We start from the raw sequence: 11,863 nt of genomic DNA on the forward strand, positions 1-11,863 counted from the left end.
TTCCCACCGGAAGACGGATGGACAGTCGTACTCTGATGTGCGGTGTAGCTGCAGTGAGGCCACGCTGCCATCTGCTGGGGCTTTTAGATGTTGCATGTAACCAGTTCCTACTGTAGACATCAACTAAGAGGAGATGAAAGAAGTCACAAGAACTGATGTCTCCAGCAGAGAAAATAATTTATTAGATGTGTCAAATGTTTTCTTCATTGATGATCATGCTCAACAAAAATCGCCTAAGGCTGATGTAGATTTATTTATTTTTTTACATCATGCCCAAGTTATTACTTCAGGCCTCACACCCACTTCCCCATGCCATTTTAAAACTTGCAGTGGTTTTGTGAATCGGTGGTTTTATTGTTTGAGTATACAGCCGAACTGCTTCACTTCTGCACAAGTGGGTGTTGGGTGTGTTGTCTGTGGAGAAGAGCGCGCGGGAGAGAGTGTGTGTGTGTGTGTGAGGGGTGTGAAGCCCCTGTCCCTGGCAGACGGGCATAGTGAAGACGGCTTAACGCAAGAACAATGGGGTCCTTTGACCAAAACGACGCCCCCAAGACATGTGGCCTCCTGTCACCGTGGCAACCCCCCATGGGACAGAGAGCGGGGTGACAGCTGGAGAGGAGGACTTACAAAAATGGAGTCCATTTCTTTCCACTGAAGCTCCCTTGCTCTATATCTTTTCCCTCTTCTCCCTGTCCTCCTCTACCCTCGGCCCTTATGAATGTGGGTTACATCTCTCTTTACAGCTTCATGTGATTGACCTTATGGGCTCGGTTCACCACCTACAACTCAGACAAAAAAAACTGAGTTAGGGCCAACAATAAATCAGGTCTTTATGGGCTCTTGTTGCTGTCAGTAATAAGAGAGCATTGAGCTCATTGACAAATACGGGGCAGAGCCATGAGATTTCACACTCACTGTACACTTGATTTTACGCCTCATTTTAAAACGGATGAGCACTTTCTGTACAGACACAAAGAGGCATAATCAGTTATTTGTACTTCCAGATTTAGAGACTTTGGTCTTTCAATTAGTTAATTAGTAGCTGAATGGTATTAAGTTGTCCCGCTGCCTCGACCCTTTCTGTGCTCAGTGCTGTGAGCTTTCTATTATTGATGCTCAGAGGCACCATCTCTAAGCCCTGCACAGCTCTCCTACAGAGCTAAAGACAGCAGGAGGAGGGCCGTGAAACAAAGGCAGGACAACAACATGAGAGCCTCTAGCTACTCAGTTTGGTTTGCTGTCTCAGTGTGTCTGCATGCTACAGCTGTGACTGGCTCAAACCTGCCTCAGACAGCTGCCTCTGCACACAGTCCTCAGACAAGATTTCCCACATTTTATTTAAAAATGCACCATCTTACAGTCTGTTATGTCGTGAGTAAGAGGCACATGAACACTTTTATAATGTCACAGCTGTACTTGACCCATTCCAGCCAACAGTCATTTTGAACTAGATAACTTCTACTTTTTTAAACTTTGCTTGCCTTATAACTACAGCAGGGAATAACAGATGGTGGTCTGTAAAGTGTGTGGTGTCTTTTTTGTTTTGTTTGTTTTTTGTCCCAAAAATTTGGTCTTGGAGTTCCAACGTCTATTTAAACGTCAGACTTTCTGAGGCTGTCCTTTGGGATATTTTTGAAAATTATGTCGGGAGACTTCAACACAGTTGAGGTTTTAATAAATGCCTTTTGAACTGCTTCTAAAAGTCCATAAAGTCCCTCTCTGGTCATTTCTTAAACCCCTAAAAACTGATGTCTGAGTTTTTTTCTATGAAAGTAATCCTTTCATGAGTAGAAAATGTTGCAGATGTAACTACACTGATGCTTCCTCTAGAACAGGGGTGTCAAACATGCGACCCACGGGCCAAAACTGGCCCACCAGAGGGTCTAATCCGACCCATGGGACGACTTTGTAAAGTATAAAAATTACAGAGAAGACATGAACTGCAGATTGTAAATTTGTACATTCTAATTTCCAGATCATGACAAGTTGTTTTGATCATAAAGTACAATACTAGATTGCTCATTGTTCTTTTATCAATTTGTGTCTCATTTTTAAAAAAAATATTTTGTCTTGCTTCTGTTGGTTTTTTTGTCTGACTTTTGTCGTTTTGATCATAAAGTAAGGGCATGCTCTGGGGGTTCAGGCATTTGTGTTCTATAAAGTGTCTTGAGGCAATTTGACCTGTAATTGGCGCTATCTAAATAAAATTGAATTGAACTGAACTGAAAGTAAAATACTATATTGTTCAGTTCTAGATACCTGTGACTAAATGGTTTGTGCCTTTGTAGACACTCTGATCTGTAAGTTGTAATATGTAAATGATACTGAGGCATAATGTTGCAATTTATTTTTCTTCACAATTTTCAGGTTGCTTTGTTTTGTGAAAAGATAAGTCCTTAAATGTGAACGTTTCCAGAATGCACTTTTTGCACTAAAACAAAAGGAAACATTAGGAGTTATGTTTATTTATGGGTCATTATGCTCTGATTTTACTGGTCCAGCCCACTTAAGATCAAATTGGGTTGAATGTGGCCCCCTAACTAAAATGAGTTTGACACCCCTGCTCTAGAATGTGCAGATTAGTGTAATTCCTGTCTCTTTCCACCCATCCCTCTCTCCTCTCTGCAGCTCTCTTTAAACACTGTAAAGCTACTCTACACTACACACTGACAAGTTGTAATATTGCAGTACTTCATCCATACACACCAGAAACTCACTCTGAAGAACAATAATGATACAGAAGGTCCCATCCCACAAGCTGACAGGGTTGGTTCTTTGTGGCCTCTGTTCCGCTAACTTCTGCAGCATGAAAATATACAGTTAGTTTTCATCCAAGTCCAGTTGCTGTAAGAAACTGAACAGTTTCCTGTTATTTTAAGAGTACAAAAAAAAACTTTACCTCTGAGGCACAGCAGTGTGGATACATGGATCACCATAACTTGGTCCAAATCCAAAAAGCTCTTTTCTTAAGTTATGTTTTCCACTTCTTTGTTGTAATCTGTACCGTCAGTCCTCTCTGCCCTGCAGTTCTCCCAGACATATCTGAGCAAACCGAGACCCCTTGACGTGACATTTAGCCCGTGAAGACCTAGAGTTAGTGAAAATGGTGTTTGTTCGGCCGCTAAAGGCATAATGTAGAGAACCGCTTAGTTTCCAGGATGTACTTTAAGTTCTTAAAGTAGATACAAATGCCAAAGGGGATTTTGAATGAGATTTTCTTACATCTGGAGTAGAACCTGAAAGTTCTGGGACATTTTGGCGCTCTGTGAATGTCACCTCAGGTTACCTCAGTTAAACCTACAGTTCTTTCTACTTGTGTCATATTAAAGGGGAACGCTAACGTCTTCACACATGAAAGTCTGCTTATAGGTGTTGTGGAGTGCTGCTGCAGATGTGTTTATAAGCCATCTGCAATCTAATGAAACGCCTCAGGTGATGCCACTTGAGGTAGCGTCAGCTGGGGCTGAAGTTTACAAGTTTAAAAAACGACAAAAAAAATGTGTGGGTGTGGAGCTGAAAGACATGACCTCAGATCTGTGTGTCCCGCTGCTCATCTCTGCTGCAGGGAAGCATCGTCAGGCTATATTAGCATATCACAACCAAACCTCCACCTAAACTGTTAGCAGCATGTTGTAATGTGGGTAATGTAGGCACCACCATCTGACATGGGAGAAGAATGTAAGAAGTTCTCTCAACTAAGACTGAGATTGCCAGTGATCTCAACTACGATCCCTTCAGTTGATTAGAACTGCATGTATCGTAACCTGTTTCATCCCACTGGCAGCAATCGTTGCCACTCATTTTTCTTTTAATGTTAATTCTCTCAAACTGTTGTTTTGGCTTTGGACAGCTAATGCAAGTTTTAAAATCAAAGAATAGGTTGTCTCCTCAAAATTGCATCAATGTCATGTAACTAATGTGAATAGTCACATGACTAGGCCTCTTGTTATTTCCTGCCTGAACCGATGGAAGGAGATGTCTGCCTCAAACTTGTACAAGAAGAATATATTTAAATGCTTTAATTAAAACAGATATGACTGAGATATTTTGTACATATTTTGGAGCCTATCGCAGTTAGGGTGAAGACGGGACACCCTGGACAGGTCACCAGTCTGTCACAGGGCTACATATACAGACAAACAATCACACTCACATTCACACCTACAGACAAATTAGAATCACCAATTATCCTCAGCATGTTTTTGGACTGTGGGAGGAAGCCGGGGTACCCAGAGAAAACCGATGTATGCACAGGGAAAACATGCAAACTCAATGCAAAAAGATCCTGGGAAGGCCGGGACGCAGAGTTAAAGGAAACACTGAGAGAAGTTGTTTCTTGAAAAACTGAAGGTAAACAGTGTAGTAAATGGTCTGGACATCTGTGTCTCTTGATTTTTAACCTCAGCAGCTCTGAAGTGCCTTACAGTCAGTTTCTTGTCCACACCAGCCTGCCACTGGGAGTAACTTGGGGTTCAGAGTCCTGCCCAAGAACACTTCAGCATGCAAACAGGAGGGAGCTGAGACTGAGCCTGTAACCCTGTGATTAGTGGACAGCCTGCTCTCCCAGCTGAGCCACTGCCGACCAGCACTGTCAGTACTGAGTGTTTCTATTACAGAGGACCTAGAGAGCTGCCCAGTGACATACCTGCACAGTGTCTGGACGTGTCTGAACTCGATTTGCTGACTGTATCAAGGGGGGAAACTGGGTGTTCATATGAAGAAAATAGTACCTTTCTGAAAGTCACAAGATAGATGCTGTAATAACCCACTGTAATCCCTTTAATTAATGGATGATCTCAGCGTTGCAGGAGATTTGGAAGTTATCAAACAGGTTTGATTGTGTCTTAAAGTAGATGATTTTACGCTTTACTGGATATAACTGTGCGTGTATAATGAAAACAATCTCTCCATTGGAGGTGATGATGTGCGTTCTTGTAATATTTCCTGGTAGTCCCCAGAGTGTTGAGGAACACCTGAAATTAATGATCAGTTATTACCCATTTTATATTCACAGAGACGTTCTGATAGCCTGGCCGCGCTAGACCCATGTTCTGAAGGCACAAGGGTCTAGGGCCGCTCGACAGGGAGGGAGGCGGGTTAAAAGGTTGTCTTTCAAATCACTCTGCAGCAATTGGGTAGGTATACAACCAATCAGTGCAACGAATAGGCTGACGTAGTTCCTCGAGCGCCGGCGGATTGTGGCTAAGTCCCATTAGCTTCCCAACCAGCGGAGCCAACTGGTATATTAAGGATTTGCCATATCCCGTCGGCATAAGTCCAAATACGTCTTTCTTCTCAATGAAACACTTCAGTGCCGTCCTTTGTTTATCTTTCAAGTTGAATTTTAGCTTCAAATCTTTAAGGGCTGTGGCCAAACCCGAGTCGAAAGATAACTGTTTATTGTGCGCCGGTTGTTTCTGTCAGAATCGTCGCGCCTCTGTCGTCACTTCATTCCGCCGCCTTCTGACTCTACACTTCATGGTGATTGGTCCGGCCAGTTTTAGGAGCATCCAGCCTCGAGCCTTATGGAGGGTAACTAGACCCACCCTGGCAGAGAATTAAATTCGTTGCCGTGGGTTGTCTAGCACGGCTAGGCTAATGTTCTGAATCTGCACAAAATGTAGAAGAATCAGATCACAGATCACCCGCTAGGTTCGATTCTGCTAAATTTCACATTCTCTCTGCTTTCACGAGTTCCCTGCAGTCCCTCTGGGCCTGGATGTGAGTTCTCCCTTTTTGTCTTTTTGCTGTTTAACACTGTCATGGACTGGTGGTGTTTCCTTCCCCTCTGCCTGCTGTATGCTGGGAAATACACCAGACCCTCTTCTGCATCTGTGTTTAACACTAGTAGGTATGTATGATCGGTGAACAGAAAAGGAAAAGACAAAATGCAACACCACAGACCTAATAAATGCACAATGATATCACAGTCTTATCCATGTGAGTCAGAGGAGTCCTGGAGCAGCAGAGCCGAGGCAACAACATCAGCATCACGTCTCAGGAGGAACCAGGCTGTCTGCCATGGCAACTTTTCTCAAAGACGTCCCTACAGAGGAGCTCCATCCTCAACTCTGGGTTCAACTCAGAGCACCAGCCCGAAGCACAGAATGCAGCTACCACTTGTTCTGAAAACTGGTCTCAGAGATTCAGCCTAACAAGTAGCCCATATTTATCTTCTTTTTGGAGTTTCTATATGTACAGAAAGATAGATAGAATGCAAGGATGAATACACTACAAGTTAGTCCACAATCCTTATGCAAATATTTCAATTACTGTTGCTGCAAAGTTTTACTCGGACATTCAGTGTCCTCAGAGGATGAATCCTGAATCTGAAATGCCCACTGTTTCTCTCTTATGTTTTGCATGAAAAGTGTCTTCATAACAATATAGTTTGCAAAAAAATGTCTTAAATATCTTTCTAACACCACCAGTGCATCGATGTTTGTTCAGTACTCTGTTTAATGTGTAAATATCTGCACAACTAATGATATTTCCATCAGCGCTACAATTCATAGACTGTATATAAAGGATAGACACAGCCTTCTGTAGGAAAGACCATCCAGGTCCATTAGTCCCCACTCTCTGCACTCACCCCCCCCCCCCCCCCATTCACAGTATTTGTAAAATGGTGCCATTCCTTCTCTTTCCTGTTTTATTTTTTTCCAGGGTATTATGTCAAGAAGAAAAGAGACTGTTTGACACATTCACTGCACTGATAACAATTTAGTCCATTGAGAATAGTCGGTGCACTTATTAACATTCACACCAAGAGCTCAGACTGACAGCTGCAACTCAAGGTGGATAGGCAGTCCACATCTTTACTTAGAAAGTTTGCTGACTTTAGCAATGTCACAGCTCTGATTTACTTGTCTATTTACTGTTCAAGTAAAAAGACATCAAGTGACTGAAACCTGCACTGTTATTAACAGCCAGCAGGGGGAGACTCCTTTTGGTGGCAAGAAGAAGTCAGATTGTTCAGAAGTCTACATGAAAATTACACTACATCTTAACTAATTTGTTACCTCAGTAAATATTTCTGTAAGCAGTTTATGGTCCGTATATGCTTTTTCAAGTCTCCTTGAAGGCAGCATGATGTGATTTTTTGCAAATTATTGCTCTATTTAAAGTACAATAGATGTTAAAGCAGGGTAATCATAAAGGTGGGACTACCTTGTGATTCACAGGTCGCCAATATAAAACAGCATGCTGAGTCCTCAAGTTCTCAGTCAGATCCACCCCTCACTGGTTTCAAAAACAAGATGGCAACGGTCATATCCCAGATTTGAAGCTTCAGAACAGTAGTTTACAAATCATTGCAGTTATTTTCACGAGAAGAGCCCATATGACGACCCCCTGAGTAGCATCCATGGTATCGTTGGCAAGCAGCGATGCTCTCAGTCTTAAAGCCAGTGTGTGCTACTTTCAGTTGGAACTCATAAGCTTGTGACGTGGGAAGTCACATACAGCAAAAACTTTGTGTTCCGGTGGTAACACCACTGCTAGACGACAGCAAAATGGGCACTACTGTTGGTGTAGCTAATCATTTAGCAATTTAATGAGCAAGTAACATAATGTAGAATCCAAATGTATTTTTCTCAGTCATTGTAAAATGATGAATAAAATCTGTACTCCTGTCACCACTCAGAAACCATGAATCTTTCAGAAGATTTCCATTTATGAGACTGTGAATACCACAAGATGGGATAATTCATACGGACCCCTATCGTGAACATGGTAAACACGACCTCATTTGACGGCATCCTTATCACCTGAACACCAGGTGTACATGACTTCCCATGTCTTAATTACAAGTTCAGGAGTTTCATTTAAAAGGACCGTATGTGTCAAGCACTAATAAGCCTGTTAGAATGCTTAAACATAAACTAAGATGGTGTAAATGTTAACATAATTACCATATTAACATGCTGACTTTACAGAGCAGCTAGCATGGCGGGCAGACTTTTGGTCTTGTTAGGGTCTCTCTGAATAGCTTTGATAGAAACAACAAGAAATGGTTCTCAAAAAAACTGCTGCAGTGGGATGCAAGAATTATCAGTTGTTTAAATGATCCTTTTCAATGTTTTCAGAACCACATGGGAAACTCTCATTAGTTCTAGTGTACTGCAGCAGAGCAAATAGAACTGTGATCTGTATGACAATCTACCCACATGAAGGCTTCTCATACTGTATATACTGCTGGCACTCAGTTAAATGTGTGAGTAACTTATAATGGAAGGGTTAAGGTTAAAGCTAAATGCTATTTTTAAAAAAATGGTTTCCGTTGTTGTGTTTGCTATCATCCTTGTTATCTGACAACATATTTGAAAGTACCTGAACTTGCTTTTTCTATCACCTTTTGAGCTGAGCGGAAATGTAGTTCCAGGAGCTCAAACCCCAGGCACACAGAGAACACAACAGCAGAACACGTGACCGGTTACACATGAGTGGAAAAGACTTTTAGTTAGGGGTCCACCGAGAGGTCATGCTGGTGTCTGTGAAGGATAGGATTCATATGATTTTCATACTCATCAAGCCATTCAGAGAGCCCTCATGCCCTGCAGGCAAACATCTGTATCTGGGTCACTTCTCCACTGCTTTATTTTGGGTTTTCCTTCACTGAATGTATTTAGTGGAGTGTGAGAGCTCACTGGTTTTGTCCTCGGATATTTGATTTTAAAAAATGGATAATCCATTATGAAGGGACTTTTACACTTACTGTAGCGGATTACTTTATGGGTCAGTATCCTTGAAATAATCAATGCACAACCTGTCTTCCAAAATGCAACTCCTATCAGAAACAATACAATCAAGGTATTTAATGTTTCTTACATCCATGCACAAAGTCTGGCACCATCCACTTTACAATAAGAAGCCAGTAATGGCGCAAGCATGAATATTTAGCTATGAGCAGTTACCTCTATGTGTTTTCTGTGTATTAATCTACTCACTAAAGCCCTCTGAGCTCCGGAGGTGACCTGATCAAGATCTGCAGTGTCTGGCTGGCTGGCTTCTCTGTGAGAAATGGACCAGGCTGACATGTGTCAGCCATGATAAATGAGCAGGTGTTTGTGTCGGTGTTAAGTAAATGGAGTCATTATTGATGACCTCAGTGCTCCCTGTGTGTTGGTAGTATCAGAGATGACTTCCAGGCCCCCGCTGCAGTAAAAGGGGATGTTATGTTGTGATTCTGTGGGTCAGGGAAGGACTCACAGCCTCGGGGGCCAGGCGGCACTGTCTGCCACCGAGAGGTTAAGTTGAGTGGCTCGGACTGATGACCTCAAAGAGGAAGTTCACTGGCGCTGGAGCTCTGTGGCAGCCTCTGTGTGGACTGCTGTGACTTTACCCTCTTCCTGATGGTTAGAGCTTAAATTTACACCCAGCTTTACTTTCTCATATCAGTGTAATGTCAAGAAAGAAAAAAAAACAACCATGAACTAACATGGGACATCACAGTGACTCGGTGGTTAGCCCTGTTGTCATCTAGTGAAAAATGATTAATAAAACTGAGAAGACCAGAGGATTCATTCTCCATGTAACATGAAGGTCTGTACAAGATGTAATGGCTGTGTCTGGCCAGACGTAATGGACTGACTGTTCCAAAATGTTATTAGTAGGGCCACAGCGCTAACATGATAATATCTTTCCTAGAAATCTACATGTCCATAGCAGCTGCAGATTAAAATCAAAAAGTGCAGTTCCTCAGATGTCCACATGAGGCTGGCTCCAAAAGGGAGTCTATCTCAATAAGTTCACATTTAAAATGACCAACTTTATGAGAAAGAAACATGTTTACAGCCGGGTACAAAAACACAATTTTGGTCTCTCTGTCTAATGTTCCTGTTCATGACTACTGTACATGAGGTGAATGTTTACACAACTTCCCTGTTTAAATTGTATTACAGCTTAAAGTTCAGAATAATTAAGGCTGTGGCCACTCTGACATTCCTTGACTTGCCTCAGCTCCACTCATGCTACATCTCTGACAATTTTTGAACATGCTGGGAGTCAGGCAATGCCACCACACTGAGCTTCAAAACCTCTATGCAGGAATGAATAAGCATGTCATGGAGGGTTCATCCATCTTCATATACAGTCAAAGGTATATACGCCCGAGGATGTGTCATTTGTCTTCATTTGATAATATAAAATTTTCACGGGTCACAGTTGAAAGGTGGACAACAAACAGCTTCTAAAGCCATTAAACTAAAAGGTGGTTACAGTGAACTGTCTTTATAAAAAGCTAAAACCCTATTTCACATGATTTCCTTCTGAGCAAACGCTGATCCCAAGCAGAAAACATGTGTGTAGAAAACCTGGATGGATGAGACCTGATATTATCATCACTCTCCACTGCAGTTTCTGTTGTCTTTCTCCATATGAAAAACACAGCAAGCTCTCTGTCATTGTCACCTGGACAAGATACTGTTATCCAGAAGGACTGAAGGTATTTATCACCTTCACCATGATATGTATAAGCATGTCACCTCATCACGTGTCTCTCAGGATAATCTGTGATTTTTCATCTACATCAATAGGATTACATAACATGCTCCATCTGTTGCCTCTTTGCTGGGCTCGAGGATAGGGGGGTAAACATATCTTTACACAGACAAGAATCTAATTATTCAATTAGGGCCTCTATTGAACGAATAACTGATTCACCACAGTTTACGTAATAACAAAACAGATCATTACTGCCTCTGTAATGCGATTTAGTACTACCGTTGAGGGCTCATCATTCACGGGAATGTACACTTTTTGCTCCCATTACCTCACAGTAATCTGAAAGTGCTACCATTAATATAAATGACTGTGAAGTGAATGGCTTTTAATATATATCGCATTGATTAAATCAGGGAATCACACATCATTTGCGTTCACCCGCCCATTAACCAACATATCCTGTTTGACATAAATCTTGTTCCTGACTCTTAATGGAACTGATTGAAGAGGTCCTCATGTTCCAGTGTGAGAAAGGCCTGTTGTGTAAGTAAAAAGGTGGGGGTAGCACGGAGGTGGGGGAGAAGCAGACAAAGCCCGCTGAGCTCCAGAGGTTAGCCCCCCCTCACCACTACCACCACCACCAGGCCCACAGGAATGTGTGTGTGAGAGAGTCCTGGAGGCTGCATTGTTGTCTGTGGTGCATCCTGCTCTGCAAACACTGCAGAACTGCTGCACTTCTCAAGACTCGGAGGCTTGGACTTGGGAAGGAGCCTGTAATGTGGGAGGTCTGGATACCAAACAGCTAAACAAGGCATCATGTGATATCGTTGCTGTTTGTTGTGTGAAAGTGAAGAAACCCTCTGCGGTACTCTTGTTTAGTCATAGATGAACTTCTTCTCTCCTGAGAAAAAAAAGCCTCTGATGTTATTTGACAAGGCTGAACTTAACAAACTCAGAACAAATAGAAGCTAAAAGCCAAGACCTCCATGGCCATTGCTGTCTTTTAATTATCCTCCTTCTTATCCTCTCTGTTTCCACTGTCATTGTATCCCACACAGTAGTTTGATTGTGCGTACACTCCCTGCTTTCTGCTTCAACTGTTGAGACTTGTCTGGTTTGTTGGGGTGTCTTTTCTGCCTAAGTTGCTGCTGGTAGTGCCTGGGAGTAACTAGGAGATTTACCGTAAGTTGCCAGGCTGCCCTGCAGGGCATTGGTGAATAATAAAGCAAAGCAACGGGCCATGTTACCCCAGACATGATCAGGACGGTTAAAAAATATATAAAATAAAAAGTGGGGATGTATTGAAGACAGGGAGAGAAGAAACAGACTGAACCTGAAACCCTGCAATTCAAAATGGAAAAAGAGCTCATATTCAGCTAATGAAAGGAAAAGTTTGACATGTGGGGGAATACGTTTTCCA

This window comes from Acanthochromis polyacanthus, chromosome 7, assembly GCF_021347895.1.
Source record: "Acanthochromis polyacanthus isolate Apoly-LR-REF ecotype Palm Island chromosome 7, KAUST_Apoly_ChrSc, whole genome shotgun sequence".
In the NCBI taxonomy this organism is placed as follows: Eukaryota; Metazoa; Chordata; class Actinopteri; family Pomacentridae; genus Acanthochromis; species Acanthochromis polyacanthus.